Genomic DNA, 18,456 nt, shown 5'->3' with positions numbered 1-18,456 from the left:
TTTTTTTTGGCCCCGCCCCCCGCCATGCCCCCCCCCGCCAAGTCACCCCCCCCCTGCGTCCCGATATTTGTATTTGGTGATCTGGTCACCCTAGTTATACGCTTTACCCCCTGTCCTGATGGACAAGGAACAACCATATTATACCATGTTTGGTCTACAACCATGGTTCACAAATGTGTTTTTAACATATTTATTTTATTGTAGATGGGGCCTTATTTGACAGAGTTTGTAGGGTCTGGAGATTAGTCATAAAGATCTTCAGTATCTAAGTTTATTAACTTCTGTTATATATCTATGTAGCATTTGCCTCAACATGTGTTTAAATCTGACTAAAAGTCTGAAATAGAGGAGAGTTCATCTTCTGTTAAAATGAGAAAGCAGAGCTTGTTGATTTAAATCACCAAATGGAAAGCCACGATTTAAATAATCAATTTTAATCAACTTCTCTATTTGTACTTCAGTTACTTTGTAAAGAAAGGTGCATTCTCATTGGTTGATATCATTAAAACATGTTGATATACAACTAAATACAGCCTTTGGCAGGCAGCTCCTTGCCAGACTCCTGGCTTAGTTTTTGTCAGTTACATTTGAATTTGAAATTTCTGGGTTTTAGGTTGCTGTACAATCACATCTGATGAAGGTTCCCTAGCATACAACTAGGCGTTTAAACTCCACTGCATGAATCATGAACTCTAGTTACAGTCTAAGTTGGACTCATTGTCTTGAAGGTCATGTCCCTTCATGTAATTTTTCCCCTCTGTTTCACACCAGCATAACAGTCTTGTATCTAAAAAAGCTAAAATGGTCTCTCCTTAATTGTCAGCAAGTGTTGCTCTCTGGCGGTCAATTGACTTCCCCCTAAGAATGAGCATTGAGCTCTGCAACTGCTCTTAATGCTTATGATTCAGAGTTAGTCTTTAGTGTGTTAACAGATAGTTCTGCTCTGTTGGGTCAGCAAGCTGGCCTTGGGTAGTGATGTAAGTGTTGGCTGGTAGATACCATTGTAGGTCTATGATAGAGAAAGTTGGTAGGATAAGACATGGAGTCATATCTTGCATATCTCTGCTATTCTCAGATTTTTTTTGTGCAATGTATTTTCATTCTGATGAAAGTTTAAATGATAGTCATGTTCTGTAGCTAGAGGAGTTGACTGGTCTCTTCTTGTCTGTATTGCTGTTTCATTACAGAAGTTGGGTTTATTAATGCAGTGTTTGATCTGTACCTGTTGTGTGAGTGATTTTAATAAGCTGTATCTGAGGTTTTGGAATAATATAGTGAACATTGTCTGATGTTAGGAGTGACTTCTTTAAAATGGGAACTTATTTCTAGCAAGCAAATAGAGGAGGATTTTATATAGAATAGGATTTTGTGTTTTTTGTTTGTTTTTTAAACAAGGAAATTGCATGTGTGGAATGGAAACAATTTTCTGCACTCTTTCAGTTGTTATCTTCATTGTCACTGATTTATATACACATTTTGTAGGGGTAGTCGTTACTGATGATTACCTTTCACCAGTTCGTTCCAAAACTTATTGATATGGTAGATGCAGTTGCAGTTTATAGAATCATAGAAATGTATGGCTGGAAGGGCTCAAGAGATCAGATAGTCCAGCCCGCTGTGCTGAGGCAGGGCCAATTAAACCTACACCATTCTGGACAGTGTTTGTCCACCCTGTTCTTAAAAACCTCCAGTGATGGGGATTCCATAGCTTCCCATGGAAGTCTATTCCAGAGCTTAACTACCCCTTATAGTGGGAAAGCTTTTCCCAACATCTAACCTAAATCTCCCTGGCTGCAGATGAAGCCCATTACTACTTGTCCTACCTTCAGTGAACATGTGGAACAACTGATCACAGTCCTCTTTATAACAGCCCTTAATATATTTGAAGACTGTTATCAAGTTCCCCCTCAGTCGTCTTTTCTCAAGACTAAAAGTGCTTAGTTGTTTTTATGTTTCTTTGTAGGTCAAGTTTTCTAAACCTTTTTCTCATTTTTGTTGCTCTCCTCTGGACGGTTTCCAATCTGTCCATGTCTTTCCTAAAGTGTGGCATCCAGACTTGGACACAGTAAGCCAGCTGAGGCCTCTCCAGTGCTGAGTAGAGCAAGACAATTGCCTCCCATGTCTTATGACACTCCTGTTAATACATCCCAGAATGACATTAGCCTTTTTCACAGCTGTATCACATTGTTGACTCTCGTTCAATTTATGATCCACTATAACTCCCAAATCCTTTTCAGCAGTGCAACTGCCTAGTCATTTATTCCCCATTTTGTAGTTGTGCATAAGATTTTTCTTTCCTAAGTAAAGTACTTTACACTTTATTAAATTACATCTTGTTGATTTCAGACTATCTATTACACTTAAATAATTAGGATGACTGGAAGTCTCAGGAGTAGTAATTAGATAAAGAACATTTCATCTCTGAGTTTAGAAGTGGCTAGATTAGGAATAACTAAATACTGCAATCTAGGGTTAATTTTTGGAGACGTAGGAAATTAATTTGGGCTTTGTGGGTAAGTGTCCACTTTGCACAATCACTGTCACAGTGGCTGGCTGATGCCATGTTGCCCCTCTCTGCAGAGAGGCCAAAAATTAAATGGACATATAAAAATGGAACTACTACCCTGCAATCTTTATAGCAGATTGTAGGTGAAAGTTGTGATCCAGAACTGTTTGCCCTGCACCGGAGACAGAGGTTGAGTTCGTTTAGGTGAGCAGTGATATCAGTTAAAAACATGAGCTTACATAGCCATTTGTCATCATCCAGTTTGGGGTAGTTTTGTTCTTTTTCCGACAAAACAGTTTACAAAGCGCACCAAAACCTTGCCATGACTTAGCCACCGAATGTTGCTGTGAAGTGGGATGTCGTTATAAGCACTGTCCATCTCTTCTAGCAGTGCTTGAAATTGTCTGTGAGTCAAAGCAGATTGAGCAACAAGGAAATTCACAATTCGCACCACTGTATTCATCACATTATTAAGCTCTGAATTAGAAATTTTAGCACACAGGTTTTCTTGATGGATGATACAGAGAAATTTGACTGTCGGATGGCCAATTTGATCTTCAAGTAACTTTACAAATCCCTTCTGTTTTCTGACTATGGCAGAAGCACCATCTGTTGTCACGCAAAATATTTTTCTGAAGTCAACTCCTCGTTCATCAAAATGGTTTACAAAACTTTCGAGTATATATTCTCCCTTTGTTGTGCCATGCAGGGGTTTAAGGCAACAAAGTTCCTCTAGGATTTCATCGGAAGCACAATATCTTGCAACAACTGCCAAAAGTGGAATGTCATTTATATCCACGCTCTCATCAACTGCAACACTAAACACTGCTGTGTCTTTTAATGCAGTCGTCTGCTTTTCTTTAATGTTTTCTGCCATTTCACTTATGCGTCTCTCAACTGTTCTGGCAGAGATGGGCAGTTCTTTTATTCTAGATATGATTGTATCTTTATTTGGAAAATCATTGAACAAAATCTCCCAACTGCTGAGAAACTTTTTATATATTCCCCATCTGTAAACGGCTTTCCGTTTTTTGCAATGCACTGTGCAATCTTGTAACTTCCTTCTGTAGCTTGATTTTTACTTACACGTAAGCTTTTAAAAACACTGTTTTGCTTCTCATAGGCTGCTGCTGCTTTTTTGATTGATTCAGTCTTGTCTGCTTCGTTAAGAAAAGTTTTATTGTGCTTCGTTTCAAAATGTCGTTGAACACTTAATGTACGACAAACAACACTTTCATAACAGAAAGCACAAATAGCATGGTCCTTATTTTCAATAAATCCAAATGAGTCTGTCCAAGCAGGCTGAAATGATCGGACATCTAGCTTCGCTTTCTTAGGAGCTGCCATTTTGTCAAATGTTCCCTTCAACTCTCAGTTGGAAAAAAAATGGTGATAGAAGGCAGGCACAAGGTCAAATGCAGTGTGGTCTCATATAAGCAATTTTAAGATGGGGGTGCTAAGCTGCACCCCCTCTTGCCTTGTGTGCAACCCTCACTGTCCCAGGCTGGGGACAGTGGGCCACAGCAGGGAGGCTGCAGAGCACTGATCCAAGGCCAGGAGCAGAGCCCAGGGTGGCCTGCTGGGACTCCAGGCCCGAAAGCAGGCTGAGCAAGGCTGGAGATCCAGACCTGGCTGGCAGGAGTTCAGTGGCTGGAACCCCAGATCAGTAGCTGAGGTGAGTGGGGCTGGTACGGCTGAGCGGGGCGAGAGGCCTGGACCCTGTCTGGCAGGGAGCCTGCGCAAGGTGAGTGGGGCTGCGGCGGGTGGGGGACTCCGGCTGGCAAGGGGCCAGCAGCCAGAACCAGAGCAGTGACTAAGCGGCTCAGCCCGCCCCACTCTGGGGTTTCCGCCGCTGGCTCCTGCCAGCTGGGGCCTCAGCACACTGCCAGCCGGGGGTTCCTTCACCCAGGCCAGCAGCGGGTGCTGAGTGGGACCGGCGGTGGGACCCCGGCTGGCAGGAGCCATTGGCGGAAAGCCCCAGAGCGGCGGCAGGCTGAGCGGCTCAGCCCGCCCTGCGTGCCATCAAAAATCGGCTCACGTGCCACCTTTGGCATGTGTGCCATAGGTTGCCAACCCCGATATAGAGCTAGAGAGCAGAAATACGGTAAAGCTGTAGAGTTAAAGTAAATGCACCAGGCATGGTAATTATTTTTAAATTACTTTATGATGGATCCACAATACCCTGTCTGTGTGTTAACAATAAATTAATTTTGGTTTTGAGGAAAATGTTCTAAAGCGTTGCATGGACTCTTCTCAGTAATTGATTTATGTGAGGCAACAGTCTTTTGAGGTGTGAGCAGCTACTGCGTTCCTAACTCAAGCCTTTCTGTTTTACATTTTTAGCTTTAGAGTATTTTATTTAAAATATTTTTAAAAACTGGGTGTCGATTATTTTGTGATGATGAGTATTTTGGTAATTTTATTAATAAAAGTCCACATAGCAAAACATTTCTCGAAGTATATTTAAAGTTGTTTTTAACCTTTATTACTTGTTTTAAAAATGTGTGAGCCTCAGTGGAAACAAAAATACCAGTCTTGGTCTTGCAGTGTTTTTTAATGTTTGTTGTAAATCTCCACTGCTTGTTTGAAAAGAGAGACCTCTCCTGGATTTATGATGATATAGTGAAAGGAACCCTTTTCGAGCAGGAAGTGGATTAAGAAAGCTGGAAAATGTTTTGCAGCATCCAGCATTTGAATGGCAAGGTAGGGAATTTCTTGCCGATATCATGCTTCAGTGGGGTAATTCTTGGCCAGGGTGGATGTGTACTTTTTCAAAATTGATGCAGTGGGGCTTGCTAAATGGCTTGGGAAAGAAGATACAGATAGGCCAAAAAGAGGCCTCTTTTTTTTGTAGATTGGAGGTGTGCATGTGTGTTCCTAAGCCCTATGGGGAGGGAAGAGCTGGAGTTGCCTTTTTTTGATTGGATCAGAGAATTAGCTACTGAGGTGGTATTAATATGGTTTGAAAGGGCAGGCTTCTTGGGTGTAAGGTGATGGAATGGAGTCGTCAGGGACTTATTAATATAATAACTGTGGAGAAGAGGGCTAGATTGTGGGACCTCTCCCAGTCCCCTCTCCCTTAGGATCTTTAGCAGATCCTATGTTCAGCCTGTCAGCTTCTCACCCCCAGCCTTTAACCCTTTCATCTCTCCTTTAGGTACTTAGGTTGTACTCCTGGAGTGGGGACAGAGTAGTAGGATCCCCTGCCCTGCACTTCAGGTGTTCTAGCTTGGATCCCACATGTTTTGTAGACTGTTTGGCTTTCTGTCTATACACCTCTACCTCGATATAACACTGTCCTTGGGAGCCAAAAAATCTTACCGCGTTATAGGTGAAACCGCGTTATATTGAACTTGATTTGATCTGCCGGAGTGCGCAGCCCTGCCCCCCCCGGAGCAGTGCTTTACCGTGTTATATCGGGTCGCATTATATTGAGGTAGCGGTGTACTATATTCCTTTCCTATGTTAGTAGGGCATTAAAGGTCCCACTTTGTAGCTAGGAAGTAGTGGGTAACATAGAAGAGAGATTTACGGAGGTAGATTCAAATATGTGGGGAGATTTTAAATAAAAGACCCCAATTTTTTTTTTTGTTACACAGTTTTCAAAGAACAATGGATATGTTTAGGATGTAAAAAATTCAAAATACATTTAAAAAGATGTGCTCAATTGTTGCTAACCAGGGCTGTAGCAGAAGTTACATTAGACTGCCATCTTAATGGGGCCTTTCTGTACAGGTATGTTTGGTGAAGACTTTTTTTTAAAAGCTTTGTCCATGTACTATATATTCAGTTTATGCTAAACTGGAAAATGTATCAATCCTCCTCTTGCCCAGACAGCTGAGGCTGACAGGTAATAATGACTTCTCCTCACTATGTGAATCCTTTTTAAAATAGTTGTTTACCACTTTTTGGTCTCTCAAAGTGCAAGTGGCATGCTGTTGGAATTAAGAATAGCAACGTTTTCTGGAATTAAGAATAAAATTTTCTCAATGGTTATTCTTTAATTTATAAATATCCAGTATTAGATGAAATAGTATGTATTTTGCAATGTATAGTGCATGGATTTGTTCTTCCTTATGATGTAATAAAACCTATATATTTTCTTTTAGCAAAGTTTAAGTTTGGATGCAACTAAAAAGATTGTTTTTACCTGGGAATCTTAGTTAATTTTTTACTCCAGTTATCTTATGTTCTGGTCTAGGATATGAACTGGAGAAATAGTATTCTATCCTTTTACATTTAGGTATCTGTTTGTTTTAATTCTGGTAGATCCAAAGCACTTTGCAAATTCTGTGTATATGTGTATGATAGCTAATAAAATAAAAACCTGGAACACTTCTTCACCCACTGTTGAACGTAGCCATCTGGGGTAAGATACATCAGCTATCTAACAGTCCACAACATGGTTACATAAAAACGACTAAATGAGGACCAGAGAGAGAATGTGTGTATAAAGTAATATAAAATTGTGACCATGTCTAATTAATACCACTTTGTAATCTGTAGAAAGTAATCCATGAACCTTTTAATGATGATAACTGATAGTCTTGACATTTTAAAAAATGTTCATAAAATGCAAGACATGATTGCTTTGGGAAAATAGTTTGTATTTACATTTTTATTCTATAGGTGGGATGCCAGGTGAGCATACAAACAGGCTATTTTGTCAGTCTTCATCCTAGATAGTGCTTGTATTTGGACACATGTACCCATTGTTGGCCTGATAACATACACCCTCTTAAGCATGTCCTGGAAGTGTCAAAACAGTCAGCTGTACTGATGTAATCAAACAAGTATGTCAGCATGTGGAAGTTTTGTTGAGTAGACCGGTAGGTAAATCATATAATAGAAAAGACTAAAATAAAAAAACGCTCTTCTATAAAAATATTCTATAAATCTTTTAATTTTTTCTCTTTTTCGCTCTTTAACCTACCTTTAGATCCAATGTCTGAAACGTAAATGTGGATTTTTATCCAAAGCTAACATCTTTGGGGTAAGATTAAGTGAAGACCTGAGCCAGTAGTTTAAATGAGAACATAGAAATCAGTTGTTTTTTTTATTGTTTTTCGTAATTAGTTTATTTTCTGACTTTTGATATTTTAATTTTAGAGAAATTATTGCTCATTTTTAGTAGTAAAACTTGTTGGTTCCCACACCACTCCCTCTCTGGAGAAAAATAAAACCAGGACCCACTGCAAACTCCTGCCTCCAGAAATGAATGAGCACGAGGAACCTTTAGACTTCTATTTAAAAGTTTTGTGTTTTTGGTGTAATGTTTTACAAAAACAGACAAACAACCCCACCGTGTTTTAGTTTTTGCTTTTAGATTTCATCAGTTTTAACCTAAAACTGGAAAACACAATCTGTTACATGCCAAAAGTGTATGTATTGTACATTAGGATTAATGTTTTTAAAAACATGCAGAGCAAGATTGTATTTGTTTGTTGCTCCTTGTAATATAGCCATTTTGCAGGGAGCAACTCGTGTAACATTTAAATCTGACTTACGCTTTTTAAAGTTTCGTAAATTGACCAGTTTTTGGGAAAACTGCTAGTGTTGAAGTACTCAGTGGAGTATTTCATAAGCTGCCAAGAGGAGGTACTTAATAAACAATGGACACAATCTTTATGCTGTGGGTGATGTTGTTTCTGCTGGGTGTGTGGGGGCCAAAGATTGTGTACACACTTTGGGCAGTTGCAGTATGCTCTTTGTTACAAAGTTATAGCTACAGTGTTCTATTGACTATTCTTTTGCTGTGTAACTTAACTCCTGACTGCTGGTTGGGCAGAAAATTTCTGAAGTAAGTTAATGATTGTGCCATTGGAATGCCCTCCGTTTCTGTCCTTTTGCATTAAGAACATTAGGACTTTTCTAAAATTTGACTGAAGCTTTTGAATTGCTATCTTTCAACTATTGGGATATTTTCTTAGTACAGCAGGTTTGTTCATATGTAAGGGGAAACTCTGACTTGGAAAGAGTCACTGGTTCTTCACACTCATTAATTTTTATCACTAAATCTGTAGTGCTGCCCTCCCATTCCCATTCACTGCACCTCCACTATACATCTAACAGTAGTAACAATGGGTCTGATGTATGTTTCTGCTGATAGCCTTCTAAGTCTCCGTGTTTCAACAGAAGTCAGCTTTCTTTCTTACTGCAGATTTGTTCTGAATTTCAGAGCTAGAGGGCAAAGAGCCTTTGTTGTTTAAAATATACAGCAACATTCAGTGCTTAGCCCAGCGTTATAAAATATATATTTTGTTTTCCTACTGGAACCCTGACATTGCTTCATATAGACCAATGATTGTTGGAGACTGTTTTATAAAGCATATTTCTACATCCTTTATGCTAGGTTTCTCCAAAGAAATAGCCACATTTGCACTTACTGCAGAACTGGCCTTACCTTTTTGGACTCACCTGGTGTGTGGTGTTTTTATACTGTGACCACTTGTTCAAAATCTTCCAATCTACAGTAATCATTTGAAGATAGGATGGAAAGAGGAGTCATTGTCTAGGACCTGATAGAAGCAAATACTGTATCAATCTTGTTTCAAAGACAGTGATTTGTTGCTTTTCTGTAAGTGGAGGAATCCTTGTGCTGGTTTTTGTTTTGTTTTCTGTGAGTCTTTTGTGAGGTTATATAATGAAATTATAGTGATTTAATTACTTTAAAAGTACTCATTCTAAGATGATTAATAATTCCAGAAAATTTGCAGATATTTTACTTAAATGTCACTGGTTGCTGTGTAGTACAGATAAATGATGAGAAATACTTATTATTCTATGGAGATATACCTATCTCATAGAACTGGAAGGGACCTTGAAAGGTCATAAAGTCCAGTCCCCTGCCTTCACAGCAGTACCAAGTACGGTCTCTGACAGATTTTTGCCCCAGATCCCTAAATGGCCCCCTCAAGGATTGAACTCACAACGCTGGATTTAGCAGGCCAATGCTCAAACCACTGAGCTATCTCTCCCCCCAATCTGAACTGATTTGGTTGTGATCCTGCAATTAGCGCCATGCAGGAAGACCCATATGCCTATACAAAATCCCACTGATTTTTAGTGGGCTCTGCATGGACATAAGTCCCCTCACGTAGGTCATATTTCAAGTTCAGGATCAAAGAATGTTTTAACACATTCTAAAACAGGGTTAGTCAATTTTTTTTTGGTCAGTGTCCAAATTTTGTGGTTAAGGTATAGTCAAGGAGCAGACTCCAGAGAAAATAATGATTTAAATAATTAAATAAAAAAGATTGTTTGGGTCCGTTCAAAAGCGTCTGGTGGTCTGTATTTGGCCTGCGGTCCGCCTATTGACTACTGCGGAGATAAGAGAAGAGGGAGGCACACGTCAGGACCCTAATTGTTCCCTGGGTGATCACTACTTCCCACCACCCAACACAGATGTAATGAGGTTGAGTAGTGCCCGTATAAGAAAAATTAAAACTACTGATTATTCCTAAAAGAAGGTTTTTAATGACTTTCAACTATAAAGGCATCACAGACAAAATAAGAAAAGCAAGATTAAAGACCAGCACTGAATAAGGATTAATATAAATGGCAAGTTATACTGAAGACAAGCACAAGTTCATGTAAAGTTGTTATTCATTAGCTATTTACTACTATCTTAACACTATAGTATCGATACTATAATACTATAAAAATAATCAGATATCACGTAGAGATTCCTGTAAGAAATTGCATGAAAATGTCTGATTACAGAAAATTCATACTGTCCCTTTAAGTTCACCCTATTTTTATTTGTTGTAAAGGCTAACAGTTGAAATTTAACCTAATGTGATCTGCTGTTCCGCTTAATATATGTTTTACTAATATTGAGAGAAAGGGACTTTTTACTAACCGTTTGTATTGGAGAAGGTACAGTAGTAACTTAAACAGTATAGAATGGAACAGTTACATACACTTTGTAAACACATCATAGGATTTCAGCATCTTATTCTCACTAATCCACCTAGGCTTGGCTCATGTGTGTGCACACTTTAGCGTGAGTGAAAGAGCCCTGTTGCGTTGAATGTACAACTGAAAGTGCTCAGTAATACAGTAAGATAATCCAAGGTACTCTTAAACTATACTGAAGTCATTAAAATATACTGACAATAAGAAGGTGCAGTCTTCGAAGTTCAGTGATCCTGAAGTGATCTGAGGTGTACAAAATCTTTATTAGCAACATAAGTCCCTAGCTAATGGCTCCTACATTATGTTGGCAAGTATACTGACTTTTCTCGGTGGTGGCAGTTTCCCTGAAGTGATTTTGAAACTTTTAACCTTGTAGTAAATAGATATCAGAACAAAATGCTTGTGATGGGAAGAAGGAACACTTTTTAAGACATGCTGCTTTTATGGTTTGGATCTTCTGATTTTTATATTCTGAAGATTCAGGGTATTGATTGTGCTTAATCTTGTAAAAATACTAATTTCCTTTTAATAAGTGTGTCTTATGGGTATCTTTTATATGTACTGTTGGTTATCAAATCTCATTTTTAGTGTTCTTTCTATCTTTGTGTTTTATACTGCTGCCAGTCACTACAGCATCTGAACACCTTCCGTATAAATTCTGTTACAAAGTCCCTAGTAAATTTCACATAATCTCTTTCTCTTCCTTTTTAGGGTAAAACACTGTTTGGTGTGTTGTGTTTGTTACAGATTTTTTTTTTTTTTTGGGGGGTGGAATGGAGTTTTAGTAGATCGGGTAATGCTTTTTAGCTGGTAATTTCTGCAGTTTGTCTATGATGCAGAAAAATGTATTAAGTAAAATAAGTATAGTGTCTAGTTTTCCAAAGCCCATCTTGTGTCTTTGTTTTGATTATCTCAGATTTTCTATTTTCATCTTTCACAGAACTGAGGAATATTTTAAAGCTTGACAGATGCATTCCAGACTGGAAAACTGCTGCATTATTCCTCCTCCTCCTCCTCCTCCTTCTTTAGAGAACTGACTTCTTAAAACAGAGGTAAAGAGCACATGCTATAGCATGGCACATGCTATAGCAAATTTTTATACCAATCATGACAAACAGAATCATGACTTTTTAGTAACTTCTCCTCTGGTGTTTCCTGTGGTGTCTTTAAATAACCGTATTCAGGTGTCATGCAAATTATGACGGCTAATCACTGGCTTCCGAAATCTACTTGCGAATGACATTGTTTGATATTTTTGTTTCCAGAGCTTGCTTTATTTAGTTATCTTCTATTATTGATAGTATTTAATGCAAAAAGCAGTGCTACTGAAACGAGCTACTAGAACAGGTACTTCTTAAATTCAAGTAAATCTACTGTTGTTACTATTACTACCACTGTTTAAGTACCCAACAAATACTGCATGCTTAAAAAACACTTAAGACAGATCCTTGCCATGAAGAGCGAATATTCACAGAGCGTGATCATATAACTACTTAGTGGCCAGTGCAGTGCTTACTGTCATGAGTAGTCCAATTCAAACAAGCAAAGTGCCAAAGAAATATGCCTTGATGTTCTAAAAAAAAAATCAATGTTGGGATATTTATTTCTACTTTAATATCTTCCATTTATCAAACTCTCAGTTCTTCTGTTAAATCAAAAATTTTCCAACAAAAATAAAAAAATTTCCAACAAAAATCAAAATAGAAGGGAGGTTATAGATTCATAGAGTGAGTGTGTGTGTGTGTGTGTGTGTGAGAGAGAGAGAGAGACCAGAGGAGACCATTGTAATGATCTAGTCTGCCCTCCTGTATAATTTTGGCCATAGAATTATACAGTAATTATTATATCAAGCCTATTGAACTAGAGCACATTTTTTAGAAAATATTTAAATATTTGTTAAAAACAAATAAAAAAATTTAATTTAATATTTTGAACCCTGCACCTACTTTCAGTTTTTTCTTTCCAATTTCTCAATTTTTTTGGTTTATAATACTCTCCTATTACTGTGTGAGAGAGACCTGGATCTTGCAAATACTTGTGCATGTGATTAACATTATGCGTGTGAGTAGTCTCACTGACATCAGTGAGACTACTTATGTGTAAAGTTAAGCACGTGCATAAGGGTTTGCAGGGTTAAAACCAAACATGAATATATTCTATTCCTTTTCTCTCTCTTTTTTTTAAATTTTCCTTTTCCTGAAATTTTCTATTTATGGTTTTGTTCCTTGCAGAAGGGCTAAATGTTTCAGAACAAAGAGCTTGTAGTTCAAAGGAGGTAGATGACATCTGTGAGAATTTCAAAATTGGTGAATGCTATAGGTTTTGGCAAAAGTCAGGTTAAATCCCTGCCCCCCACAACTTCTAGATATTTTGCGTTGTTTCATCTTTTCTCTCTTTGGGAACACTTGCCAGTGACCAAAATACCCTTTAAAGTACAGATCCCTCATAAAGTACTTTCTGTTTCTCATTTCCTTAAGGCAAGACTTTTTTTCAGCTCCAGGTTTTAAGGTCCTGTCAAAGGCATAATACTGATGCAGCCACTCTCAGTGCCTGTAGTTTTATTTGGACATCTTATCTGTCTGCACTTCTGAAGCATCCATTGTTCCATGAACAAATGTTTACCCCTTTTTCCACAGCAAGATTTAAGAAATAAGCCTACTCTGTCGCACAAGTAAAGTCTCCTGCAGCAATATAGAGGTTGGGGGAAATGACACAACTTCAAGGAGCCCTGGTGGAATATTGACTCATCTTTATCTAGGTTATATACAATTTCCACAAGGAAAGGCACTTAATGTAACACAGACTTTGTTTTCATCTGTTTTGCTTGCTTCCCTTCACCATTTTCACCATCTTAGAATACACTTTTTCCCTCCAGATGCCTCATGTAGCCCCCAAAATCTTCCATACTACTCTGCCTAATTGTTCTGATCCCATTCCAGCACACTCTTAATTGCCTTCCTTCTGGCTGCAGAGACTGGGATGGGACAGTGTTCAGAGCACACAAGTATAGGTGTCAGAAACAGTGTCATCCCCTCCTCCCCCGCTTTTTTTTTTTTTAATTGAACACGTTCCTGTCTGGGAGAAGGTGTGCTGTGACCTGGCCAGCACCCAGGTCCTTTTCTTTGTCACGCCACATGCAATGTGACAACCAGGCCCCACTCTGCATTGTGCTGTGTGCCGGCCCCCCTGCCAAAATCACAGCAGTGGCTCCTCTTGGTGCCAGGGGAGCAGCCAGATCCAGGAAGTGGGACAAACCCAGCATGCGAGGGTGAGAGGCTCACTAGCAGGGAGGGTAAGGTAAAGAGTGGGGGAGGAAGGCGCTCTGGAAGGGTCAGGCTGGTGGGATGGGGGAGGCAAGGACTCCGGGAGGGCTGGGCTGGAGAAGGCAGGGGGCTCCCTCGAGGGCTCTGAGAGGGTCAGGCTGGCGGTAGAGGTGGTGGGGGGTGAGGGGGAGGGAAGTTAGAAGAGCTCCCTCAAGGGCTCTGGGAAGGGTTGGTCTGGTGTGGATGGGGAGTGCTTGAGAGGGGAAGAGGAGGGTCAGCTGTTTGTCTTGTGGTATTATTGACTCAGTTTTCCTATGGAAACAGTATCAGCAAGGGTTTCTTTCACATGGCAGCTCAGGATCTGGGACGTTATTCTTCACCATTCCCAGGGGACCAGGAACTTACTTTTTAACTCTGGATGGTAGTGTTAATGGATGTAGTTGCTAGGCCATTTCTGTGCCTTTCCCTCTATCCACCCAGCTAATAGCAAAACAGGAGGAGGAGAAGAATGAGATTTTGTTTTATATCATAGAGCTAGGGTCGGCAACCTTCGGCATGCAGCCAATCAGGGTAATCCACTGGCAGGCTGTGAGACATTTTGTTTATGTTGACCATCCGCAGGCATGGACCCCCGCAGCTCTCCCGCACTGCTTACCGCAGCTCCCGTTGGGCGGGAACAGCGAATCGTGGCCACTGGGAGCTGCGGGGGACCGTGCCTGCGGCTGGTCCACATAAATAAAATGTCTCGCGGCTTGCCAGCGGATTACCCTGATGGGCTGCGTGTTGAAGGTTGCTGACCCCTATCCTAGAACAACCTTCAAACCATAGCCAGAGTGTCTTCCTGTCTTTCTTTCTATTCCTTTCTCTGTGACCCTCAGACCTTTATATCCCTGAAATGGAGTTAAAACTCCATCTGATCTGGTTTCTGTGGTGAGTCAGTATAGTGGCTCTGCAGCTTCACATAGGGTCTGAAGTCTGAGCTCTGGACAAATGCATGTAATTCTGAACACTGTCTGGGATGTTACTGAATAGAATACGTAGGGCTGACTTGTAAGTGTCCCTATTTGGAGGGGAAGGCCACCCCTCTGGTTTTTCTATAGAAATGGAAGCCAAAGGCAAACCCATGTGCTAGGTCACAATGCCACTGTCTCAAATTTGGCCCTCACCCCACACTTCTGCACTCTTTCCAGCGCCACTGCTCACAAGTGTCACTGCTACGTTGTCTGGCAGGCTGGCTACAGAACTGTACAACATGTTCCTTTACTCCCTGGCCAGGGCAGGAATATCCTGATTTGGGAAAGAAAAAGTATTGTAATAGGGAAACTATTTGAATGATACCAAGTTCCTTTCACTGTTTGTTAAGAGAGAAGTGAGTTTCCTGTGGATATGAGAGGTCTGTGTTAAATCTCTCCAAATACGTAATGGCTCCAATCTCCTTACACTTATTTTTAAGCCTTCTTAAACTTTGGGAAAAGAGATTTAACACAATCTCTTTACTGTGAACTATAAACAAAAGAGTTGAAAAAGAAAAGAAGGCTATTTAATACATGTGACAAGGCACAAACCTTATTAAAGTCTTCGTGTGTGTTAGTAATGCCTCTGGCCAGAAGTAATCACGTTAAAACAGTCTGTACTCAGCTCTATAACAATTAACCTATGTGTTGAGGAACAGTATTCACATTTTAAAATATAATCTCACTAGCTCCAACCAGGAGTAATTTTCAGCATAAATGCAATTTCAGACAATCGTATTAATAAATGAATGTAACTGTGACGGGTTGGATCACAGAAACCCCCTTGGGAGGTGCTACCCGATGTGCAAAGTCTACCCCTGCTTCTGTTTTCCCTGACAGCTCAGGACTCCAGCACCCTGTCTTGCTGAGCCAGCCACTCCCGTCTGGCTCTAACACAGATCCAGGGTCCAAATCACTTGTCCCAAAGCTGCAGGTTTACCTGAAAACAGCTCACGGTAGTGTGCTTGTCATTAGCACTCAGATGCCCAACTCCCAATGGGGTCTAAACCCAGATAAATCCATTTTACCCTGCATAAAGCTTATGCAGGGCAAACTCATAAATTGTTCGCCCTCTATAACACTGATAGAGAGATATGCACAGTTGTTTGCTCCTCCAGGTATTATTATACATACTCTGAGTAAATTACTAAATAAAAAGTGATTTTATTAAATACAGACAGTAGGATTTAAGTGGTTCAAAGTAGTAACAGACAGAACAAAGTAAGTCACCAAGCAAAATAAAATAAAATGCGCAAATCTATGCCTAATCAAACTGAATACAGATAATCTCACCCTCAGAGATGCTTCAGTAAGTTTTTTTTCTCAGACTGGACACCTTCCAGGCCTGGGCACAATTCTTTCCCCTGGTACAGCTCTTGTTGCAGCTCAGGTGGTTGCTAGGGGATTCTTCATGATGGCTCCTCTCCCTCTCTTCTCCTCCACCCCTTTATATATTTTGCATAAGGCGGGAACCCTTTGTCCCTCTGGGTTTCCCCACCCCCCCTCACTGGAAAAGCACCAGGTTAAAGATGGATTCGAGTTCAGGTGACATGATCACATGTCACTGCAAGACTTCATTACTGGCTTGCCAGCACACACATATACAGGGAGACTCACAGGTAAACAGCCATCTGCAGACAATGGGAGTCATCAAGATTCCAAACCATCATTAATGGCCCACACTTTACATAATTACAATAGGCCCTCAGAGTTACATTTTATATTTCTAGTTTTAGATACAAGAGTGGTACATTTATACAAATCAGATGATCATACGCAGTAGGTTATAAGCTTTGTAATGATACCTTTTGCATGAAGCATATCCCAGTTACGTTACATTCACTTATTACCATATTTTCTTTAAAACTATCCCAGTTACATTATATTGACTTATTATCAAGTTTTTATAAAACCATATAGACTGCACAACGTCACAGTAACCATAATCAATTTGTTCTATATTCTTTGTACACAGAAAGAAGTTCCCTTCCTCCATTATTACAACACTAGATTATACTTGACCTAATGTACATTTTATGAAGCTTTTTTCCAGTTTGCGTTAATATTAATGCAATGCTTGTCCCTTCCCTTATTCTCCTAACAATGATCTAAAACTTCCTCCCCTTTTCTTGTCTATCCCACTATTACAAACCATGAGTATTAAAAAGTTTGTCTTCCTACACTGTAGATCAGCTATGCTTTTTGTGATAAAGAAATTGAGGAAATCCTTCATTTAGCAGAGAGGAATGGTTAAAAGGATAATTTATCAATTGTGGTTTTTTGGAGGGGAACTGTGTACTCTGAGGGAAGAATTCTTCCTTTGCAATGATTAATTTCTTCTACTTGCTCTTTTGTTAAATCTAAAAGCTGTCTCGCCTATATAGATGATTTTCTCACTTGGTATTCCTAAAGGCTATACTGTATTTTTTATATTTTCTCCTGGGTTCTCAAAGATGTGTGAAGAGTCTTTGTGGGGGAGGTTGGAGCGGAAGGAGTTTTATCACATGTAGTAACATTTATTTTGAGGCCTTTGTCCTGCTGTCTTCAAACAGATTTGCACTTTGTTTTCTGTGCTTTGCTACTGATAACAGAAATCATCTGTCAGGGGTGACTAATATAATAACAATCTTATCTGGGTCACTTGTAGCAATTGAACCTAGGACATCTGGCTCTAAAACAGCGATCAGCAAACTTTGGCATGGGACTGCCAGGGTAAGCCCCCTGGCGGGCCGGGCCGGTTTGTTTACCTGCCGCGTCCGCAGGTTCGGCCGATTGCGGCTCCCACTGGCCGCGGTTCACCGTCCCAGGCCAATGGGGGCTGTGGGAAGCGGCATGGGCCGAGGGATGTACTGGCCGCTGCTTCCCGTCCCCCCCATTGGCCTTGAGCAGCGAACCACGGCCAGTGGGAGCTGCGATCGGCCAAACCTGCTGACGCGGCAGGTAAACAAACCGGCCTGGCCCGCCAGGGTGCTTACCCGGGCGGGGTGTGTGCCAAAGGTTGCTGATCCCTGCTCTAAAAGCATGTGATTCTACAGCTTCTAAAAGGCATTAGGGCCAATGGGGGAAGCCACTGAGCAGGAGCTCAATAAGACCAGGAAAGGAAAACTGTTTAGCCGGCAGCATGTAAAGGAGTGACTGACTGAGCAGGTGAATATAGAGGGCGAGCTGAAAGGAGATGGAAAAGGAAGAAAGCAGTAGCAGATCTCTCCCTTTGAATTCCACTCTTTTGATCAGTGTCTTCCCCTTCTGATCTCCGTGCTTTATTCATGCATCGCCTCTCTCTTCCTTCCTTTCCCAAATACAAATAGGGTGACCATTAGCTCCTGCAGCAGCCCCCAGCACTTTTCCTTTTCCACAAAGGTACCCTGCATCTCTCCTACCATGGGTGGCTCACTGGCTGTGCCAGGGTCTGGATTCTTCTCTTGGACAGCAAGTGGCAAATTTGCTCCAGCTGTTGCTGCTCTTTTTCAGCACTTTCAGTCTCGTACTCTGCCTGGCGAGCACGTTCTAGCCACTACGCTGTGGAGGTGCAGCCAGGAAGTTGGGCCGCCAAGGGGAAAAAGTGAAATCTAATAAAAGCTTAAAAAAAAAAAAAAAGTTATTGCTCATGAGCCTCTTGAATTTATAAACGCATCAATAGGGAGCAAGCCACACTTCAAAGCCCCCTTGGCTTTTTTTTTTTTTTTTATAAGAGTGTCAGTATTTTAAAAAGGGTGACCTGAATAAATTCAGCATTCTCCCTGTCTACATTTTCTCA

At 40.5% G+C, this 18,456-nt stretch overlaps 1 protein-coding gene across 3 annotated transcripts in view; it reads left to right on the top strand.

Annotated features, from left to right (window-relative positions):
• The window catches only part of FAM126B (family with sequence similarity 126 member B), a 95,963-nt gene that overhangs the window by 23,530 nt on the left and 53,977 nt on the right, over window positions 1–18,456 (top strand). For all 3 annotated transcript variants that reach the window (XM_034786172.1, XM_034786173.1, XM_034786174.1), the window contains one exon: window positions 11,364–11,475. The gene's annotated coding sequence lies outside the window, so the exon portion shown is untranslated. The remainder of the gene's footprint in view (window positions 1–11,363; window positions 11,476–18,456) is intronic.

This window comes from Trachemys scripta, chromosome 11 (genome assembly GCF_013100865.1).
Source record: "Trachemys scripta elegans isolate TJP31775 chromosome 11, CAS_Tse_1.0, whole genome shotgun sequence".
NCBI classification, from domain to species: domain Eukaryota; kingdom Metazoa; phylum Chordata; order Testudines; family Emydidae; genus Trachemys; species Trachemys scripta.
This window is presented reverse-complemented; position numbering and strand designations above follow the sequence as displayed.